Below are 23,323 nucleotides of genomic sequence, written 5' to 3'. Positions count from 1 at the left end.
GCACATATGATTTAATTCCTCTGGCACTATTCTTTCATTGTACTATGTACAATCCAATCTATAGAGAATAACTTTCTCTCATTGGCTGCATGCAGAGGATGAAGATAAAGTTTGGGTCATTTCTAACTTCAGAGTTGGGAGTGGGGAGTATAACATATAAAAGAGCATAGTTTCTGGGCCAGCCTGGTGGCATAGTGGTTAAGTTCACATGCTTTGCTTCAGGGGCCAAGGGTTCGCAGGTTCAGACCCCAGGTGTGGACTTATGCACCACTTATCAAGCCATGCGGTGGCAGGTATCCCACATACAAAATAGAGGAAGATGGGAACAGACGTTAGCTCAGGGCCAATCTTCCTTAGCAAAAGGAGGAGGATTGGTGGTGGATGTCAGCTTAGGGCTAATCTTACTCACCAAAAAAAAAATGGTGCATGGTTTCTTAACTGGAGATAAAATAATTGCCAGTTGTGGGTACGTAAAGGATTGATAAAGAGCCAGGAAGAACAAGAGGGAGAGCCAAGTAGAAGGAATCATGGCTGCTCCTGAGTGCATATTTGTAAGTCTTCCAAAATCTTGACTAGCTCCCAAAATAATGGACCTCTTTTTCAATTAAAAGAAATTAGCATTATCTATTTTATTTATCATTACCAATGTCTTTATAATCAATTGTCCTTGAAATATGATTTGAGATTGACTTGACAGGGAAAGTCAGCAGCATCACCTTAAAAAAAGAGAGAGAGATCTTAAACAACATGATTCCAAAACCTACTGTAAAATTACAACGCAGAAAGTGTAGTCTTGGAATAAGTATAGACAAATAAATTTAAGAAACAGTATGGAGAAACCAGACACATCAAGTCAATTGATTTTCAATAGAGATGTCAGAGTATTTCAATGGAGATAGGATAGTCTTTTTAACAAATGATATCGAAATAATTTAATACGCATTTGAAAAATAATGAAACTTGACCCTTACCTCATAAAACTTAAGGAACATAAACTTTAATAAAAAAGTAACAACTATAAAACTTCTAGAAGAATACATAGTAGAATACCTTTGTAAACTTTCCAGTTGGCAAAGAGTTCCTCAAGAAAAAATAACTACAAAAGAAAAAAAGATAAATTGGACTTCATTAAAATTAAAACCTTCTGCTCTTCAAAAAAGACTTATGAAAATAAAAAAGCACAACACAGACTGAGAGAAAATATTTGTAGTAATTATATCTAATAAATACATATCCAGAATATATGAAATTAATTCAATAATAAAAAGACCAGGGCCCAGCCCTTGGCCGAGTGATTAAGTTCATGTGCTCCGCTGCAGTGGTCCGGGGTTTTGCCAGTTCAGATCCTGGGTACAGACATGGCACATCTCGTCAGGCCATGCTGAGGCAGCACCCCACATACCACAACTAGAAGGACCCACAACTACAATATACAACTATGTACTGGGGGGTTTGGGGAGAAAAAGTAGGAAAAAAAAGATTGGCAACAGTTGTTAGCTCAGATGCCAATCTTTAAAAAAAAGATCAACAACAGTTTTAAAATAGGCAAAATACATGAACAAAAGATCTACCAATTGTCAGTAAGCACATGTTTGGGAGTGGGGAGTATAACATATAAAAGAGCATAGTTTCTGGGCCAGCCTGGTGGCATAGTGGTTAAGTTCACATGCTTTGCTTCAGGGGCCAAGGCTTCACAGGTTCAGACCCCAGGTGTGGACCTGGAAAAACATGTTAAAAATTATTAACCATCAGAGAAATGAAGAACATAATTATGTGATATTACCATGTACACTTGAATGTCTAAAACTGAAAAGATGGACAATATCAAGTGTAGATAAGGATATGGAGGAATTGGAATTCCCATAACTAGCTACTGGGAGTGCAAAATGCTACAACCATATTGGAAAAGAGTTTGGCAGTTTCTTATAAACATACAGCTTCCCTATGATCTAGCTATTCCACCTCTAGATATTTACCCAAGTGAAATGAAAAATATACACACAAAAAGACATACACAAGAATATTCATAAAACCTTTATGTATAATATCAAAAAAACTGGAAACAGTCCAAAAGTCTATCAACAGGTAATTAAACAAATTGACTCATATTTATACAATGAAATATTACTGAGCAATAACAAAGAACAAACTACTGAAATACAAAACATGCATGAATCTCAAAAATACTAGTTTAATCGAAAGAGACAGACATGAAAGAGTGCATACTGTTCAATTTTCTTTATGTAAAATTCTACAACAGATAAAATTAAGCGGTGGTGATAGAAATGCGAACATTTATTTCTGGTCTGGGAAAGAAAAATGAGGAAACTTTCTGATGAGACAGAGATATTCCATACCTTAATTATGGTGGTCAAAACTCATTGGAAAGGAGCGATACTGGCAAAATGACAGACTAGGAAGCTCCAAGTCCTTGTTCCCCTATGGAGATAACAAAATAAAATCAAAACTTTGCTAAAATAAGTTTATAGGAGCTCTGGAAAATAGTCAAAAGTCTATAGCAACTAAGTGAACATTCAATGAAGTAAAAGACATTCACATCAGTTGGAAATCTTGTGATGTTTTTCCCTACCCTTTCCCGACCCCCTCTTCCATGTGTCCTGTGTGACACAGGCCTTGGTCTGGAGGAGGCAACAGCCCAGTTCCCCAATGCTTCCTTTGAACTGAAAGAAACGAAGGAGAACTTATTTGTAAGATTGTAACCTTTTGGGGGGCTATGTGAAGAACTGGTTTCTATTTTCCCTAACTCGGATCCCAGTCATGGGGCTCAGAAAAGCTAGAGGGAGACTAAAACCCACAGATGCCTGGACCAAGAAATTATAGGTGAAAACACATGATAGACCATAGAATGGAGCAGCACAGTTCCGTATCCCTCCTTTGAACCAAAGAGAGCAGAGAAGCCCTTATTTATTCTTTTCTAACCTAGCTGGGGGCTTCATGAAGGACTGCTTTCAGTTTTACCCAACTCAGATCTCAGGTAAGAAAAAGCATCAGGTGCTGTTCAGGAAAGTTTCAGGGAGACTAAGACCCACAGACAAAAGATTATGCGTGAAAACACACAATAGAATATCCAAGAAGAGAAGGTGCAGTAAGACTTTACATCCAGTAGGATGGCTGCTATTAAAAACAAAACAAAACAAATCCCCCCCCCAAACCAGAAAATAACAAGTGTTGGCGAGAACGTGGAGAAATTGATACCTTTGTGCATTGCTGGTGGAAATGTAAAATGGTGCTGTTTCTGTGGAAAACAGTATGACAATCCCTCAAAAAAGATTAAGCATAGAATTACCCTATTATCCAGCAATTCCACTTAGGGGCATATAACCAAAATAAATAAAAGCAGGAATTCAAACACATATTTGTACTCCACTGTTCGAAGGAGCGTTATTCACAATAGCCAAAAGGTGGAAACAACCCAGATATTCATTGATGAAAACACAGATAAACAAAATGTGGTATATACATACGAGGAAATGTTATTCAGCCTTAAAAAAGACAGAAATTCTGACACATACTACTACATGGGTGAACCTTGAAGACACTTTGCTAAATGAAATGAGCCAGACAAAAAAGATAAATACTGCATGATTTCACTTATGTGAGGAACTTAGAATAGTCAAATTTGTAGAGAAATAAATTAAGATAGTGGTTACCAGGGGCTGGAGAGGAGGAGGGAACCGTGAGTTATAGTGTAAAGGGGATAGAATTTTGATTTGGGATAATAATAAGCTCTGGAGACAGAAAGCAGTGATCACTGCACAACGATGAATACACACTGATTGTACACTTTAAAATGGTTAAAATGATAAAGTTTATATTATGGATATTTTACCACAATTTAAAAAACTCATTGGACTGTATGATTAAAGTTTTGTTTTATGTAAATTTTATCTAATTTTTTTAAAACATTAATTTAAAATTAAGAAATACTTCAACCATCAGAATTTCAAGTAAAACACTCATTCAGGAAAAAAAGAAAACAAGAATAAAGCACAAAATAATGAAGTTTTCAAAGTAGATACTTGATCCAAAAAATTTCATTTGAAGTAGATTTGTTTTGTCTTATTGCAAAAGTCACTCATTACAGGATAAACTCCTCTAATTACAGGTTCATGGACAGTAATATACAGACACTTAGACTGGGTTTCTTCCTTTATTTGCTTCCTTGTCTCCCAGCCAGTTGGCTTCTCGATGTCACCTGGTCTGCTGACGTCTGGGACCTGAACCACCTCAACAACTTCCTCTGCGCAAAGATAAATACCAATTTCTTTTCCTGGTTGAAATCTCACAGACCCCTATGGAACTACTGCTCCTTTCTGACCCGAGAGACACAGGATACTACAATTTTTTCAAAACTTAAAAACAACAAAGAAGATGTATATGATGTGGGGCAGGAAAAATTTCCCCCTTCCCTTCCTGGTTCTTATGGCTGATTAAATAATTAAAATGACATAAGGCAGGTTAACAGGAGAAAATCAGATTTAATACATGCATGTGGGGAATTCACATAAGCATGAAAAATTCCAGAGACAGTCCACTAAAGTCATATATATATTATCATCCTATATATATCATCCTAAACTAAGAAGAAGGAGGTTGAGACTTCAAGGGGAGGAGAGACAATTCACAGGAAGATGACAGGAGTTAATGTTTAGTAAACAAACGTTTGCTCGCCATGCTGAGGCAATGGGCCCCAGAAGGGACTTTGATCAAATGAGCCTCGCTAGACTTCTCTCTGTCTATCACACCTAGTTCATATTTCACTTTAGCTATCTATGGTGATAGTTCTTCCCATAACAGTTCCCCCATCTCTAAATACTTTTAAGTAGCAAAAGGGAAGTTCAAGGTTTCTTTCTGAGCCTCTGGGACTTGACTGTTTTTAGTTCAAAATAATCTGCATACCAGAGTGGCACATCTTGGAGACCTGTTCTGAATTCCTAAAATCATAAGACCTATAACAACCACTAAGAAAATTACTTCAAAAATATAGTGAAAGAGGCTGGCCCCATGGCATAGTGGTTAAGTTGGGCTCACTCTGCTTTAGTGGCCCAGGTTTGCGGGTTTGGATCTTGGGCTTGGACCTACACATGGCTCATCAGCCATGCTGTGGCAGTGATGCATATACAAAAAAGAGGAAGATGGGCACAGATGTTAGCTCAGGGAGAATCTTTCTCAAAAATAATAATTATATATATGTACATATATATAATATATAATATATATATATTTATATATATATATAATAATTATGTATATATATAGTGAAAAATCATTAAAGAAATTTAAAGAGCACATTAGGAAATATTCAGTTAATAAAAAAGAAAGCAGTAAAGGATGAATAGAGGAATGAAAGAGATATGACATATAGTAAACAAAAAATTAAATGGTACATATAAATCTGACTGTATCAATAATAAAGCTAAAATGTCAAAGGGTTAAACAATCTAATAAAAATAGATATTGTCAAATTAGATTTAAAAAACAAGAGCCAACTCTATGCTGTGTACAGGGTAAACATTTTAGATTTCAGGATACAAATAGGTTGAAAGTAAAAGGATATAAAAAGATACATCATGTAAACAGCAACCATAAGAAATCTGGGGTAGCTATACAAATATCACACAGAGTAGACTTTAAAACCAAAATGTTACTAAAGATGAAGAAGCACATTTTTTAATGATAAAAGGGTCAATCTATCAGAAAGATGTGGCAATTATAAACACATATGCACCTAACAGCAAAGCCCAAAGTACATGAGACAAAAGCTGTAAGAATTGAAGGGAGGAGTAGACAATTCGACAATAGAAGTTGGAGGTTTCAATACCCCATTTTCAATAATGGATCAAACAGCCAGGCAGAAGATGAACAAAAAATAGAACATTTGAACAACACTAGAAACCAAGTAGACCTAGAAGACATCGTCTTGCATTCTTTTATGAGATAGAGATGCTCACAAGAGGAGACATAGGAGAAGCTCAGGAAAAGACAAAGTTTACTATCGTCACAAGTCTTAGAGATAGAGGCATGCCACGCCATGGAGGGCCACATGGGAAATACACTAGGGTGGTTAGGAGGCAGAAGATAGGAGCAAGGGGAAAGCATTAGTCCAGAGCCTTTACTGGGGCTTTCTGCAGGAAACAGAAGGCAGGGCAGGGTGAACGGTTTAGTGTTGCCTAGTTGAAATAACGTTAGTGGGCTTTGGGCTGTAAGGGTGGTCTCTAGTTGCCTGGTATCAGGCCTGGAAATGATTAAGAAAGAGGCCTATTTTAATTCCTGGATCAAGGAGGTATGGCTCTGGATTGGTTGGTTTGCATTATCAAAAGCATGCTCCCACCTGGATCTTTTGTTATTGCTAAGAACTGAATAGCCCAGGGAAGGACAGTCTCTCCCCAGCCAGAAAGGTTTTCTAAGATGTCAAAACACTATAATATACAGAACATTATAATATACAGACATCTACTGAACATTTCACCTAACAATAGCAAAATATTCTTTCTCCTCAGTTGAATATGGAATATAATACAAGATAGACCATATGCCGGACCATAAAACAAGCCTCAATAAATTTAAAAGGATTTAAATTATACAAAGTATGTCCTCTGACCACAATGGGATGAAATTAGAAATCAATAACATATGGAAATTCAAGGAACCCAGAATAACCAAACCAATGTTAAAAGAAAGAGTAAAAGAAGACTCACATTTCCTGATTTCAAACTTACTACAAAACTATAGCAATCAAGACAGTGTAGTACGGGCAAGAGGACAGAGATATAATCAATGGAATAGAATCAGGAATCCAGAAATAAATCTTCACATTTGTGGTCAATTGATTTTTGACAGGTTGGGGAAAAATAGTCTTTTCAACAAATGGAACTGCAACACAGAATATCCATGGGCAAAAGAATAAACTTAGACCCCTATATCACAGCATGCCTAAAAATTAACTCAAAATGGATTACAGATCCAAATGTAAGAGCTAAAATTATAAAAGTCTTAGAAGAAAACAGAGGTTAATCTTCACGACTTTGGAGTTGGCAGCAGTTTCTTAGATACTAAAAACACACAGTATACAAGAAAAAATACATAAATTGTACTTCATCAAAATTAAAAAATTTTTGTGCTTCATAGGATACCATCAAGAATGTGAGGGAAGAATCCATGGAATTAGGAAAGAAAATTGTGAGTCATACACCTGATAAGGGATTTTAATCCAGGATTCATGAAAATCTTTATAACTCAATAATAAATGAAAAATAACCCAACTGAAAAATGAGCAATAGATCTGAATACACATTTCTACAAAAAAGATATGCAAATGGCCAGTACACACACACAAAAATGCTCAACATTTTAGCTATTAGGTAAATGTAAATCAAAACCACAATGAGATACCACTTCACACCAATTAGGACATCTTTAATCAAAAAGACAGATAATAACAAGTGTTGGTGAAGATGTAGAGAAATCGGAACCTTCATACACTGCTGGTAGAAATGTAAAATGGTGCAGCCACTTTGGAAAACAGTATGGCAGTTTCTCAAATGATTAGATATGGGGTTACTGTATGACTCCACAATTCTACTCCTAGGTGAAAACATATGTCCATACAAAAACCTCTATCCACAAATCTTCATAGCAGCATTATTCAAAATAGTCAAAAAGTGGGAACAACCCCTCAACTGATAAATGGATAAACAAAATGTGGTATGTCCCAACAATGGAATATTATTTGTCATAAAAAGAAATTAATTACTGACACAGTTCAACATGCTCACAAAAGACCATATATTATATGACTCTATTCAAATTAAATATTGAGAAGAGGCACATCTATAGAAACAGAAAGTATGTTAGTGGTTGCCTAGGATTGAGGAGCTTGGGTGAAATTGAGACTGACTCTTTATAGATTTAGGGTTTGTTTCTGAGTTGATGAAAATGTTCTAAAATTGATTATGGGGATGGTTGCAGAACTCTGTGAATATGCTAAAAGCCATTGAATTGTACACTTTAAACGGTATGTGAATTATATCTCACTAAAGCTGTATTTTTTAAACGAAATCATTGGATAAGTGGGTAGGGGTTAGTTGCAGGTAGCAGAATGTCACTGGGATAGGTAGAAAGAGGCAATGAGATACAAGTCATTGGGAGGTGAGCAGGACTGAAATAGGAGTAGATATGAATGATGCAGAAGAGACAGCAACAGTGCAGTTGTGAAGCACCTGCAAGGTTAGCTTTTAATACATGAGCATTAGCAATGGTTGTAAGGTAGCCACATGAGCCTTTTAATGGGGAAGGAGAGAGTAATTATAGGGATGTGTTTGCCAGTTCCACCACTGGGAATCTATTTTAGTCTTAATGAGTATAGCCTTTCAGCAAGCTCTACTTTCTCAAGGTTTATTTACACCAAGGTTTCTCAACCTCAACCTCAGCACTGTTGACATTTGGCTGGATAATTCTTTGTTATGTGGGGTTGTTAATCAAGATGTTTAACAGCATCTCTGGCTTCACCCACTAGGTGTCAGTAGCAACTCCCTTTTCTTCCCGCTTATGACAACCAAAAATGTCTTCAAACATTGCCAAATGTCACCGGTGAGCCAAAAATCACTCCTGGTTAAGAACCACTGATTTATACATAGGTTTTTATAGGGTAGGAATAGTGGTATACTGGTAAATATTTAATAGCCGTCTCTCTTGGGGAAAAAGCCTTAGGTTGCACTGTTTGCCAATTTCCATGGTGTAAATACTCCCTCAGTGGTTAACTTCAAGCAGCAAATGTCATCAACCTGCTTGCAAAATTCCTAAAGATCTAATCATCAGCTTCAGTGAGCTGATATAACGCAGCTTCGGTGCATCCCAGATAAAGATTTACAGTGCTTGATGGAACAGAACATTCCATCTCAGGGTATCTGAGACTGCTGATGTCAAAGTGACGTCTGGGGCCAGGGTCCCAGCAACCAGGAACAGGCCCAGAGCTCCCACTTTTATGGTCTCCTCCCCTTTCACTGTGAATCTTGGCACTATTCTCAATCTTCTTCTCTGTCAAATTCTAAACTTGAACTTTCCTTGGAACTTTTCACTGAAACTGCCAGAGCTGAAGTCTGACATGGAAACGCTTTCCTCATTCGAGCAGGACTGAGCTGATGAGACTGCCTAATTTCTCCTGGCTGGTCAAGCAGACAAACTGGGTTCAAGGCCTCTGGAGAAAGTCCTCTACAATGTAGACTCAAGGTCCTGGCAGATTTGTGCCTTTCTTACATTGCTATTAGGTAATAAGTCAACTGGTTTGCGCTTCTGCAGTTTGAAATGGTCCAAAGAGTGCATCTAGGGTAGGGTATGTGCAGTAGGCTTGGGATGGCAGTGTAGAATTTTGGACAAGGGTCAATCAAATCCCTGTGTAGTGAGAGGAAATATGGTGATTGATGTGTGAAGCCAGAGAGTAGAGCTTTTAGAAATAATTCTGAGGATCAATTTGCATGCTGATTTTCCAGTTCTTTGAGAACCAGGCCAGGTCCAGGCAAATTCTCGATTCTGAGTACACCTTAGCTTTTACAACTGTGAAGACTGTTTACATGTGGCACATTGTATTATTATTACACTGTCTAAATATCTTGAATAAAAGGTATTGGTATTGGTACTAGACAATATATACATTTTTGTTTTGTAAAATAGTACTCTAACTCTACCAGTGATGACAAAAACATTCATTAAAATGGTGATTTATTTTACACTAAAATATCAATTCAAGGAGGAGAAACAATCACCTATAAAGTTCTATCAATTGCTATGATATCTCTAAGTCATATAATAAAGGTAAAAATTACTACCATAAAGTCACAAATGTTTATGACAATGAAAGCTCAGATCTGGACCCTCTTAATTTGATTCTGGCTTCTTGAATTTACTTTTGCTTCATTTGTGAATGGCACCACAGTGTCATTTTCATTCTTCTATAAATGTATTTAAGACTTCAAAGGTTTCAATTTATCCTTTTAGTTCTGACTCTTCTACTTAACTATTTTTCCAAGGAGACTGGACAATAAGTTTTAAGGTAAATGTAAATACGTTAGACTATGTACTGATTTTCACTTTCCAAACTTTTCCTTCCTTCCTTCCTTCCTCTATTCAGTCATTTGTTGACAAAAATATCTGAGTACCTACTCTGGTACCCAGTTCCATGTTTGGTGCTAAGGAGACAGAAGCTCTGAATGACGTTTCATCCCCAACTTTGTAAGGCCACAATCTCATGCAGTAGACAGACAGTAAACAATATCACATTATAATTATAATAATAAAGAAATGAACACTACTTTGCAACACGAGGAGGTGGTGACAAACTCTCAGAGAGAAATCTGGGCAACTCTGTGAAGAAAGAGGAACTTTCTCAAAGTTCCTCAAAGACTTAAACATAGAGTTAGTTACATGACCCAGCAATTCTACTCCTCCATGTATACTCAAGAGAATGAAAGCGTATGTTCACACAAAACTTGCTCATGAATGCTCATAGCAGCGTATTCATAGTAGCCAAAAAGTGGGAACAACCCAAATATCCATCAACTGATAAATGAATAGATAAAATGTGTTATAGGTATACAATGGAATATTATTTGGCAATAAAAAGGAATGAAGTACTGACTCATGCTTCAACATGGATGAACCTTGAAAATATTATGCTAAGGGAAAAAAAACAGTCACAAAGCCAACAAGTTATATGATTCCATGTATGTGAAATGTCTAGAATAGGTAAATCTATACTGACAGAAAGTGATCCGTGGCTGGGGCAAGGGGAGGGAGGAGAGGGAGGTGACAGCTAATGAGCACAGAGCTTCTTTGGGGGTGATTAAAATGTTCTAAAATTGGTCATGTTTACACAATGTTGTGAACATATTAAAAAGATTTTAATTGTACATCTTAAATAGATGTACTGTATGATATGCCTTTTATCTTAATAAAGCTGTTTTGTATCACATTAGTCATACATGTAAAGCACTTAGAATAATGCCTGGAATATATAGCAAGTGCTATGTGAGAGTTAGCTATTACTATTATTTTTAAAAATTATTTTATTGAGGTCATATTGGCTTATAATATTGTATAATTTCAGGAGCACATTATTATATATCAATTTCTGTATACTCTACATCATGTTCACCCCCAGTAGTCTAGTTTTTAACTGTCACCATACATGTGTGCCCCTTTACTCTTTTCCCCCTCTTCCCACCACTTCCCGTCTGGTAACCACTAATGTGTTCTCTTATCCACATGTTTGTTTACCTTCCACATGTGAGTGAAATCATACAGTGTTTGTCTTGCTCTGTTTGCCTTATTTCTCTTGGTCCACCCATGACATAGTTGATTTCATGTTCTGCAGATAAATACCCAGCCCTGGGATGGCTGAATCATATGGTATTTCTAATTTTAATTTTTTGAGAAATCTCCACACTGTTTTCCGTAGTGGTTGCACCAGTTTGCATTCCCACCAGCAGTGTACGAGGGCTCCCTTTTCTCCACATCCTCTCCAACACTTGTTATTTTTTGTCTTGTTATTTATAGCCATGCTGATGAGCGAGGTGATATCTCATGGTAGAGTTGATTTACATTTCCTAATAATTAGTGATGTTGAACATCTTTTCATGTGCCTTTTGGCCATCTGTATATCTTTTTTGGAAAAATGTATATTCATATCCTCTGCCCAGTTTTTATTCAGGTTGTTTGCTTTTTGGTGTTGAGTTGTATGAGTTCTTCGTATATTTTGGAAATTAACCCCTTGTTGGATATATGCTTTGCAAATATTTTTTACCGGTTTGTGGGGTGTCTTTTCATTTTGTTGATGGTTTCCTTTGCCTTGCAGAAGCTTTTTAGTCTGATGTAATCCCCTTTGTTTATTTTTTCTTTTGTTTCCCTCACCTGAGTAGACATGGTATTCAAAACAATGCTGCTAAGACCAATGTTAAAGAGTGTACTGCCAATATTTTCTCTTGGGAGTTTTATGGTTTCAGGTCTTACATTCAAGTCTTTAATCTATTTTGAGTTAATTTTTGCGTATAGTGTAAGATAATAGTCTACTTTCATTCTTTTGCACACGGCTGTGCAGTTTTCCCAACACTTTTTTGAAGAGACTTTCTTTTCTCCATTGTATTTTCTTGTCTCCTTTGTCAAAGAGTACCTGTCTATATCTATGGTTTTACTTCTGGGCTTTCAATTCTGCTCCATTGATTTGTTTGTCTGTTTTTCTGCCAGTACCATGCTGTTTTGATTACTATAGTTTTGTAGTATATTTTGAAGTCAGGGATTGTGATACCTCTAGCTTTGTTCTTTGTTCTCAGGGTTGCTTTGGCTATTCAGGGTCTTTCATTGTTCCATATAAATTTTAGGATTCTTTGTTCTATCTCTGTGAAGAATGTCATTGGGATAATGAATGGGATTGTACTGAATCTGTAGATCGCTTTAGGTAATGTGGACATGTTTAACTATGTCAGTTCTTCCACTCCATGAGCCTGGAATACCTTTCCATTTCTTTAAGTCCTCTTCAATTTCTTTCAATAATGTCTTATAGTTTTCAGTGTGTAAGTCCTTCACTTCCTTGGTTAAATGTATTCCTAGATATTTTATTCTTTTAGTTGCAATTGTATTCTTGACTTTTCTTTCTGCTAGTTTGTTATTAGTGTATAGAAATGCAACTGATTTTTGTAAGTTGATTTTGTACCCTGCAACTTTGCTGTAGTTGTTGATTATTTCTAATAGTTTTCTGGTGGATTCTTTAGGGTTTTCTATATATAAGATCATGTCATCTGCAAACTGAGAGTTTCACTTCCTTTCCAATTTGGATTCCTTTTATTATTTTTTTTTCTTGCCTAATTGCTCTGGCCAAAACCTCGAGTACCATGTTGAATAAGAGTGGTGATACTGGGCAGCTTTGTCTTCTTCCTGTTCTCAGAGGAATGGCTTTCAGTTTTTCACCCTTAAGTATGGTGTTGGCTACATGTTGTCATATATTACCTTTATTATCCTGAGGTACTTTACTTCTACATCCATTTCGTTGAGACTTTTTATCATAAATAGATGTTGGATCTTGTCAAATGCTTTCTCTGCATCTATTGAGATGACCATGCAATTTTTAGTCTTCATTTTGTTCATGTGGTGTATGACATTGATTGATTTGTGGATGTTGAACCATCCCTGCACCCCTGGAATAAGTCTCACATGATGATGGTGTATCATCCTTTTAATGTATTATTGTATTTTGTTTGCTAATATTTTGTTGCAGATATTTGCATCTATGCTCATTAGTGATATTGGCCTTTAGTTTTCCTTTTATATGTTGTCCTTGTCTGGCTTTGGTATCGGGTTAATGTTTGCCTCATTGGATGAGTTACAGAGTGTACCAACCTCTTCCATTTTTTGAACAGTTTGAGAAGCTTAGGTATTAAATCTTCTTTGAATGTTTGGTAGAATTCACCAGAGAGGCTGTCTGGTCCTGGACTTTTGTTTTTTGGGAGGTTTTTGATTACCGTTTCAATCTCTTTGCTTGTGATAAGTCTATTCAGATGCTCTATTTCTTCTTGATTCAGTTTTGGGAGGTTGTATGGGTCTAAGAATTTATCTATTTCTTCTAGGTTATCCAATTTGTTGGTGTATAGCTTTTCATAGTATTCTCTTATGGTCCTTTGTATTCCTGTGCTATACATTGTAATTTCTCCTCTTTCACTTCTAATTTTATTTATTTGAGTCTTCTCTCTTTTTTTCCTACTGAGTCTGGCTAAGGGTTTGTCAATTTTGTTTATCTTCTCAAAAAACCAACTCTTAGTTTCATTGATCCTTTCTGTTGTTTTTTTAGTCTATTTTTCTTTTATTTCTGCTCTGATTTTTATTTCCTTCTTTCTACTGATTGTAGGCTTTATTTGTTCTTATTTTTCTAGCTCTCTCAGCTGTAGTTTAAGATTACTTGTTTGAGATTTTTCTTGTTTGTCGAGGTAGGCATGTATTGCTATAAATTTCCCTCTTAGTATCCCTTTTGCTCCATCCCATAAGAATTGATATGCTGTGTCTTCATTTTCATTTGTCTCCAAGTATTTTTTATTTCTCCTTCGATATGTTCATTGAGCTAATACTTGATCAGTAGCATGTTGTTAGTCTCCATACATTTGTGACTTTCCAAGGGTTTTTCTTGTAGTTAATTTATAGTTTCATACCATGATAATCAGAAAGATGCTTGATATGATTTCAATCTTTAATTTATTGAGGCTTGCTTTGTTTCACAACCCATGGTCTATCCTTGAGAACATTCCATGAGCACCTGAGAAGATGTATATTTTGCTGATTTTGGATGGAATGGTCTATGTATATATCCATTAAGTCCATCTGGTCTACTGTTTCATTTAAGGTCAGCGTTTCCTTGTTGACTTTCCATCTGGATAATCTGTCCATTGATGTATGCAGGCTTAAGATCTCCTATTATTATTGTGGTGCTGTCAATTTCTCCCTTTAGGTCTGTTAATAGTTGATTTATGTACTTTGGTGCCCCTGTGCTAAGTTCATATATATTAATGTGTTATGCCTTCTTGTTGGATTGTCCCTTTTATCATTATGTAATGCTCATCTTTGTCTCTTGGTGTTTTTATCTTGAATTTTGTTTTATCTGATAGTAAGTACACCTACACCTGCTTTCTTTTGCTTGCCATTAGCTTGGAGTATCATCTTCCATTGCTTCACTCTGAGCTTGTGTTTGTCTTTAGAGCTGAGATGTGTTTCCTAGAGACAGCATGTTGTTGGGTCATGTGTTTTAATTCATCCAGCCACTCTGTGTCTTTTGACTGGGGAGTTCAATCTATTTACTTTTAGAGTGATTATTGATATATGAGGGCTTTATACTGCCATTTCATCATTTGTTTTCCAATTTTTCTATATTTCCACTGTTCTATACTTCTTTTTCTTTGTGTTTCTGTCTGTCATTTCAGTTTGGTGGTTTTCTGTGATGCTTTTCTCAATTTTCTCTTTGTGCTTTGTGACTCTGCTGATTTTTTAATTTTGTGGTCATCATGAGGTTTATATAAAAAGATCCCATAGATGAGATAGTCCTTTTTCTGTTGGCCTCTCATCTCCATTAGCCTATGTAGGTTCTGTCCCTTTCCTCTTCCCATTCTATGTTTCTTTTTTCTCATATTCTTCATTTTTTGTGTTGTGAGTTTGTGAGCTAAATGTATTAGTTATAGTTATGTTTGCTGCTTTCTTTCCCCTTATCTTTTATGATATAATTAAGTGTTTACTAACTTATTCTGATATAGAGCTGCAATTTTCTGATTCTATTTATTTATCTCTTTGCTCATGGTTTTGCAAAATTTTTCTTTTTGGTTTAAAATAGGAGGGATCTTTTCAATGTTTCTTGTAAGGCAGGTCTAGTGGCGATGAACTCCCTCAGCTTTTGTTTGGGAAAAATTTTATTTCTCCACCATTTCTGAAGGATAATCTCACTGGATAGAGTACTTTTTGCTGATAGTTTTTAACTTTCAGTATTTTGAATATATCATTCCACTCTCTCCTAGCCTGCAGGGTTTCTGCTGAGAAACCTGCTGAAAGCCTGGTGGAGGTTCCTTTGTAAGTTATAGTCTTCTCTCTTGCCACCCTTAGTATTTTTTCTTTGTCATTGACTTTTGACAGTTTTAGTATTATATGCCTTGAAGAAGGTCTTTTAGCATTGAGATAATTAGGAGTTCTATTGGCTTCATGTACTTGCATGTCCCATTCTTTCCCCTGGTTTGCAAAGTTTCAGGTATTATTTCTTTGAATAAGATCTCTACTTCTTTCTCTCTCTTCTCTTTCTGGGATACCTATGATCCTTCTGTTACTTTTCCTAATTGAGCCAGATATTTCTTGAAGAATTTCTTCATTTTTCTTAAATCTTAGTTCCCTCTCCTCATCCACCTGACTCATTTCTAGCTTTCTATCTTTGAGCTCACTAATTCTCTCCTCTACATGGTCTGCTCTATTTTTAATGCTTTCAACATTATTTCTCATCTCACTTATTGTGTTTTTAATCTCCAGAATTTCTGTTTGGCTTTGTTCCCTTTTTCTTAGAGTTGCAATCTCCTTGGTGAAGTACTACTGTTCATTAATTTTATTCCTGAGCTCATTGAACTGTCTTTCTGAGTTTTCTTATAACTCATTGAGTTTCTTTATGACTGTTATTTTGAATTCTTTGTCAGATTGTAATCTTCTGTGACTTCAAGTTTGGCTTCTAGAGAGCTGTTCTTCTCCTTCTGTTCTGCCATGTTACTGTAGTTCCTCATGGTGTTTAACGAATTTGTCCTCTGCTGGCAATTGTGGCAGTAATCACCTTTCTTATTTGAATATGGCTTTGGTTACTTTGTTTCTGTGCTGCTTCTGGTTGTTTTTGAGAGCCTACACTTTCTTGTCTCCATTGCCTCTGCCAGGAGTGTTGTCACTGCCCTCCTTGTGCTGCTTGTGCCTCTGGATGGCTGGTTCCTTTGTTTTAGTCTCAAGAGTTGCCACCGGGGTTGCCAGGCTGTGAACACTTCTACTGCTTCCAGGGTTACCTTGGTCTTCTGTTCCTCCACTGGCTTTCTGTCTAGGATTCTGCTGCCTCTTGTACCACCTGTGCTGCTGTTTCTGCATTGTCTGGGGTGCTAGCTGTACTGCAGCCAGGGGTGGTGGATTCATCAGTGTTACTATCACTGCTGGGGGCCCAGGGATCTGGGGAATTGCATGCAGCCTCCACTTCTGGTGGAGCTGTTGTTAGAGATGCCACCACTAGAGGCTGGGTCACCAGTTTTACTGTGGTTCCTGAAGCCTCTGGTCACAGGCTCCACCTGCCACCACTGGGGGGAGCAGCGGCTAAGCAGGTCAAGGTCTTTGCTGTTGCTTACTGTGCAGCCTCTGGTCTCTAGTGCTAGTGGATGTATTTTTAAAACTCAAGTCAGAATGCCCCACCTCAGCTGGGAAAATCCAAGTTTTGTATACTATCCCCATTGTTGGAAGAACTTGGCCACTGCTGCAGTAGGGGGAGAAGGTGCACACATTGGATCTGCTGGTAGACAGGCAGAGAGCAGTCCAATCTGCCATCTGTCCCATTGCCAGTACCACTCACAAGTGCACAGGATAAGTCCTCTGGGAAATGGGCATGGAGCATTGTGATCTGCACTCTCCACCCTACCAGGACTGGTCAAGCAAGCCAAGCCTGTCTTCTCACAGGTGTGCATGACAGTATGGGGGTCCCAGCCCTGGATACCTGCTGCCAGGGGAGGAGGAACAGGTTGCTCCTCTAGTTCCTCTACCTCCCAGGGGTCCAGTCTACCCACTGCAACTTTATAGATGCCTGGATGTCTTATGTGTCCTATTGTGCTGTGTAGGGAGTCCTCTGTTGGTCAGCGGATGTCTGACTGGTTGTAACTTAAAGGAAAGAGACAAAGGGAATGATTCACTCCACCATGATGCTGATGTCTCACTATTATTATTCACAGTGAAAATTAAAACAGGAGACCATTTTTCACCTTCCAGGATGGTAGAGATTAGATGGCTCAGTAATACACAGTAATGGCCACAATGCCCACAATCACTCAACTCACCTACATTATAAGTAAGAATATAAATTCAGCAGTTTCATTAGAGGATGAGTGGCTTTACTTAATAAAATGATAAATATTCATACGTTTTGACTCAATACTCTCAAAGAATCTTTGTTCATTACAGCATAGTTTATATTACCAAAAGACCTAAACAACTATTAATAGATGTCTAGTTCAATAAGTGATGGTACCACCATGTAAGAGAATCTTACCTGGCCATAAAAAGAAAGAACAAAAAGAGCCTTTCTGCATAAGCTCATCTTTATGTCACATTATTAGGTGAAAAAATAATTACAGAACAGTGTTTATTGTAGACTGATATTACTGTAAAAAACAAGTTGTGAATATGAAGTGAATATACACACACACATGCACATATTTACAAACACATTTATGCTTGTAAATGCAGAGAATTTTCCATAAAAATACACAAGAAAGGGAACTAGTTGCTTTTGGAGAGAGACTAGGGGATTGGAAGCCTGAGGTCAGAGAAAGGCTTCTATTTGCTTGCACACACTACGTACTGCTTGAAATTTTGTCTTTTGTGGTTTGATTTTGGTCAAGAGTATTTTACTTTTTTTTTCTTTTTTGCTGAGGAAGATTCACCCTGAGCTAACATCTGTGCCAATCTTCCTCTATTTTGTATGTGGGTGGCCACCACAGCATGGCTTCCAAGGAGTGGTGTAGGTCCACACCAGGGAACCAAACGCAGGCCACCAAAGCACAGCATGCTGAACCTAACCACTAGGCCACGGGCCAGCCCCAAGTGTATATTACTTCTTTAACTAAAGAGTTAATTCAAAGGAAGGAGAGAAATAATATGAGACCAGCAAAAAGCTCCAGCCAAATGACGTTGTCCTCCGTTTCCCTATCCCAGATAGATTTGGCCTGACTAGAGCAGATTATGGCAAGGAGGACATGCGTGTGCGCGCACATGTGTGTTTGTGGTCTGTGTTCAAATTTCATAATTACTAAATCTAGTAAAAATTTAAAGTAAAAAATGTCCCGCTTTCTCCTCCATTTAGCACTGGATCATCTCTTCCTCAGCATTATTAATTCATGCAACAAATATTGCCTAAGAGCCTCTTAACTTCCCAGCACAATTTGATGCTGTGGGAAGTACCACGGAGGTGAGAAGAGCGATACCTCCCTTCACATTACATATTACAACAAAAGAAACAAGGAAAACTCAAATACAGGAGATTAATGATTACTTTGAGTCAATTCTGTTTCAAGTCCCTTAAAATCGCTTTTTTTGGGGATTTGCAGTACCACATAAAGCCAGCAGGGGGCACTAGAAACACATCTGTGCTGAGTCCCGCTCAGCTCCTTTCAGCCTCCGGCTTTGATGTTCCGTCTGAAGTTCTCTCAAAACGGGAGGCCCTCAGCAAGAAGCATGTGCAGTCTTGCATAGTTAAGTCATTGACTAGGTCTCATAAAAAGTCTCCTTTGATTCCCCACGTGGACGTAAATTTTTAAGTTTTGGGGTTTTGGGGGGTTTTTTAGAAAAGGGAAAAAATCTATTTATAAATTAACATAGATTATAAATCCAATGGGTTATTTGTGGGATATTCTTTTTAGTTTTTGTGAGCTGTCCTCTAGAAATGGCCTACACCTTTCTCCCCATCGACATGTGGTACTTCTTCTGTGACAGCATTTGTCTCTCTGATATGTTCTGATGTGTCCCCCTCACCATAAAGCCTTGTTGCAGGTTATGTCATTGCAATGCACCGACTTTTTTTTTATTCTCTCTCTTTTTTTAAATTATCTTTTATTTCTCTCCTTAACTTTATTTAGACGTATCTTTTAATGCTGATATTAAAATACAACTTTATTTCTCTCTGTTTTTTGTTTTCTTTTGTTTTAGGAAGGGGGAGGGGATGAATATCCCCAACTCAAGGAAATTAAAATCCTTGAAATGTGTCTAGATTATTTAACACCACACTTTTTGGCATTTGAAACAATTCTTTCCACACCCCACACTTCCTTCACCCCCAAGCAAAGAAAATAACCCTGGTCCCTTTACTCACACCTGGTGGAGGAAGGAGATAGTAGCAAATTGGCTCAATATAATATTTATTTGTACTTCAATTTTTTCAAAAGACAACACTCAACTTGCCATGGAGAACTACATTCTGTCTAAATTTAATCTTCCCTTGAATTGTTGCTCAGAATTTCTTCAGCATAGCTTTGTTGGGTAATGAATAAAAGACCAGCATCTCCAATTGTCAACTGCCTGGTAGGACAGCTCCAGGCCCAGGCACGAGATCCTAGGGCTTTGACCTTAGCTTCATCCTCACTCTCACTGTTACATCACCATCTCTGTTCAGATGCAGCTTGTGCTCCTCCCTGTCTACATATTATGCTGGGTTGTGGTGACTTTTATAGCAATTTTTAGTAAACACCTTGGTTTTGTTTTGTTCTTATTAAAAGTCAATAGATTTTTCAATAGTTTTTATATTTATGATTTTGTATTTGTAAATTTTATTTGTATTAGCCATGGTTTTTTCTACATTAAATATGATTTTTGCGACAGAGACCAGATCCACTTCAGTGCTGAGGCTCTTTTAGAGCCCACTTAGACATTTATCCTATTTTAATTTGGAAAAAAAGCCACAAAACTAAAATGTGCACTAAACTACGCATATATAAAAAACATCTGCTTCTCAGTCTTTTCTGGTTTGCAATTACAGTAACATTAAAATATAATATATCAAATACAGTTTCCATTTTCTTGGGATCACCAAAGGAAAAAATACGTTATGATATGTGGCTACTGTTATTTAATCTTCCTTGAGTTTCACCTTCCCTCGCCTGTACAACGGTAACATTATTAAGTTTGTGGTGTTTTTGCAAGGATTAAATGCAGAAAGAGTTGAAACATTCCCAGTGTTTGCAAATAGCAGGCTTTCATTCAAACTGACAGATACATAGATGGAACTTGCCTACATGAAGAGTTCTGGAGTCTCTGGTCTTCTCTTTAGGTGTACCCATTTAACTTTGTACTTACATCATACTAGACCTATACCAGGAGCAAGTGTCCTGCCGTAAGAGTACTGGTTTGTTAAAGGTTTATAAAAAGTTTAGCTGTTTTTAACCGGAAGCTTCCTAAGACTGTTACAAAGGTCATGCCAATTATGGAAAAAGACAAGCCTCCAACTATCAGGGATCAAATAACCTTGCTGAAGTTTGGACAAGGCATTTTGCTAACGCACATGCAGCGCGGACTCGGAGATCGTGTGAGTCTCTGCGGGAGACTCCAAGAGCAGCCAATCAGGAGAGCGCATTGCCGCCACACTCACCCGCTCATTTATCCCGGGGATTGGAGTCAACGTGTCTGCTTTTCTATCAGGCTAAGCCGCTAGGAGTTAGTCTCTGCAACTCTAATGAACATGCAGTGTAACAGTACCACTACAAAACTGGTTTCAAATTACAAAAAAAAAAAAAAAAAAATTATTCTTTTGATTGCTTTGGTTTTGTTATATGATAACCTGGGAAATCATTAAACATACCTTATACACATCAAACGTCCCGTTAGCAATTATGTAAAATCTTCTTGCAGTTCTCTGAAAGGCAGAGAAATGCACATTGGTTTGGTTGTCTTAGCAAATGATATTTATGTGTAAAAATAGGCTGCATAAACATTCTATGTAAGATAGTAGGAACTTTTTGCACTTTCGTTTGTCGTCTATGCTTTGAGGCCATGTGATGCAACTGTACTCATCTTGTGTCATTTTTTAAAATTAGAATTTACTATATCATTTTCGGAGGACTGTCACATCATAGTTGTTCACCCCTCTGCATGGTCTGTTCTACCACTTCTAAAGTTTTTCTGAAGGGGTTAATTCTTGGCAGGTTTTAAAATTCCTCTACATGCTATGTAAGATAGAACGAATGTGCACAATGTATTGTTTAATAATTGCAATACAAGACAATATATTGTGTTGTAGCATTTAATGCACCAACTTAAAGACAGAACTCTATTCTACAGAATAACAAACTTTGAATTATTTGGGTATTATCAGATGTATTTCATTTTTGAGAAAAACTTACAATGTGAGCCTAGTTTAAATTCTATGGCCTTTCAACCTTCTAATAGACAAATATAGATTGTGTGTGTGTGTCTGAGAGAGAGAGAGAGGGGAGAGTGGAAGGACGCATTAAAGATATTCAGACACAGTCCAATATACACAGTGAGTTAGAGATTTTGACTTATGAGCCCGTTTTCAGATGTAAATTGGAGAGTATAGAGTTAATTGACTTTTCTGGCTAATGTAAATCCTTTACATTTAAAAAGATATTTGAGGGGCTGGCGTAGCAGTTAAGTTTGGGAGCTCCGCTTTGGGGTCCTGGGGTTCGCCCATTGGGAACCTGGGCGCAGACCTACACACCACTTACCAAGCCATGCTGAGGCAGGCATCCCACATATAAAGTAGAGGAAGATGGTCACAGATGTTAACTCAGGACCATTCTTCCTCAGCAAAAAGAGGAGGATTGGCAGCAGATGTTACCTCAGGGCTGATCTTCCTCAAAATAAACTAATTAAAAAATAAAATAAAATAAAGAGATGTTTTGCGGTCAGCCCCATGGCTGAGTGATTAAGTTTGCCCGCTCTGCTTCAGCAGCCCAGGGTTTCACTGGTTCAGGTCCTGGATGCGGACATGGCACCGCTCATCCAGCCATGCTAAGGCTGCGTCCCACACAGCACACCCTGAGGCACTCGCAACTAGAATATACAACTAAGTACTGGAGGGCTTTGGGGAGAAGAAGAAGAAAAAATAAAAATAAATAAATAAATAAATATTTGAAAGCATTCTGAGCATTTTGGCAAAAACAAATACATATCCAAGGTGATTTCATTCTTTTTATTCTTCTATTTGCCTACCTCAATATATCTTTTGTAGTAGCGTTATTAAGATATAATTTACACACCATAAAGTTCACCTGTTTAAGGTGTACAAGTCCATGTAGGTTAGTGTATTTACCTGCTTGTACAACCATCACCATAATGTCATTTTAGAACATTTTCATCACCATCCCCCCATAACTCCTCTGCTCTCCTCCCTCCCCTGGTCTCTAGCTCTAGGGAACCCCTAATCTACCTTCTGTCTCTGACATTTGCCTATTTGTGGATATTTTATATAAATGGAGTCATACAATATGTGTCTTTTGTGACTGGCTTCTTTTACTTAGCATAGCAATATAGTTTTAGACTATTTGACCTCGATATTCTGCCTCTGAGGATAAAATGCTATCCTTAATTTCCTTGATGAGTTTTAGGATTAGGTATAATTTGCACGAGGCAAAAATTAGGACCTAGTTCGAGCAAGAGGGCTTTTCTCCACACATGCTAATCCATCTGCCCTTGTTCCACACCAGATTGTGCAAGCACAAGCTGAACGACTGTGTGTGTCCCAGGATCCTTAAAGAGACATCGTCTGCAAGAATTTGGGGGAAAAATAACACTGCAAGTTACAAACAGGATCCGTCAAAAGAGGAATGGGTTTAACTATTGACCAAATGTAGTTTAACAGCTTAACTTACCCTCCTTGGAAAACTGGTGATTGCAGCGTATTTAACAGAAATCCATATAAACCCGTGTTTGGTGCTTGTGCCAGGGCCTCGCAGAGCCAGACCCCTTAAGAAAAGTAAATAGGAACCTCACAGAGAAAGCCAGCTTTCCCTTCTGCCCTTTCCCCCTCTTCTCGCTGGCACAGTTAATC

At 37.5% G+C, this 23,323-nt stretch overlaps 1 long non-coding RNA gene across 2 annotated transcripts; it reads right to left on the bottom strand.

Annotated features, from left to right (window-relative positions):
• Positions 1-610: 610 nt before the first annotated feature.
• LOC124237409 (uncharacterized) lies at positions 611-23,278 on the bottom strand. Of its 2 annotated transcripts, XR_006887998.1 has the most exons (5): positions 23,145-23,277; positions 21,113-21,166; positions 2,358-2,439; positions 1,051-1,096; positions 611-716 (listed from the first exon to the last, which is right to left on the bottom strand). It is a non-coding gene; the product is annotated as an uncharacterized LOC124237409 (long non-coding RNA). The 2 variants fall into 2 exon arrangements; XR_006887999.1 differs by lacking the exon at positions 21,113-21,166 and having other exon boundaries at positions 23,145-23,278.
• Between the last annotated feature and the right edge of the window lie 45 nt (positions 23,279-23,323).

Source organism: Equus quagga, chromosome 3 (genome assembly GCF_021613505.1).
Source record: "Equus quagga isolate Etosha38 chromosome 3, UCLA_HA_Equagga_1.0, whole genome shotgun sequence".
Lineage (NCBI taxonomy): Eukaryota > Metazoa > Chordata > Mammalia > Perissodactyla > Equidae > Equus > Equus quagga.
The sequence above is the reverse complement of the archived record's forward strand: the minus strand, read 5'-3'. Positions and strand labels throughout refer to the sequence as shown.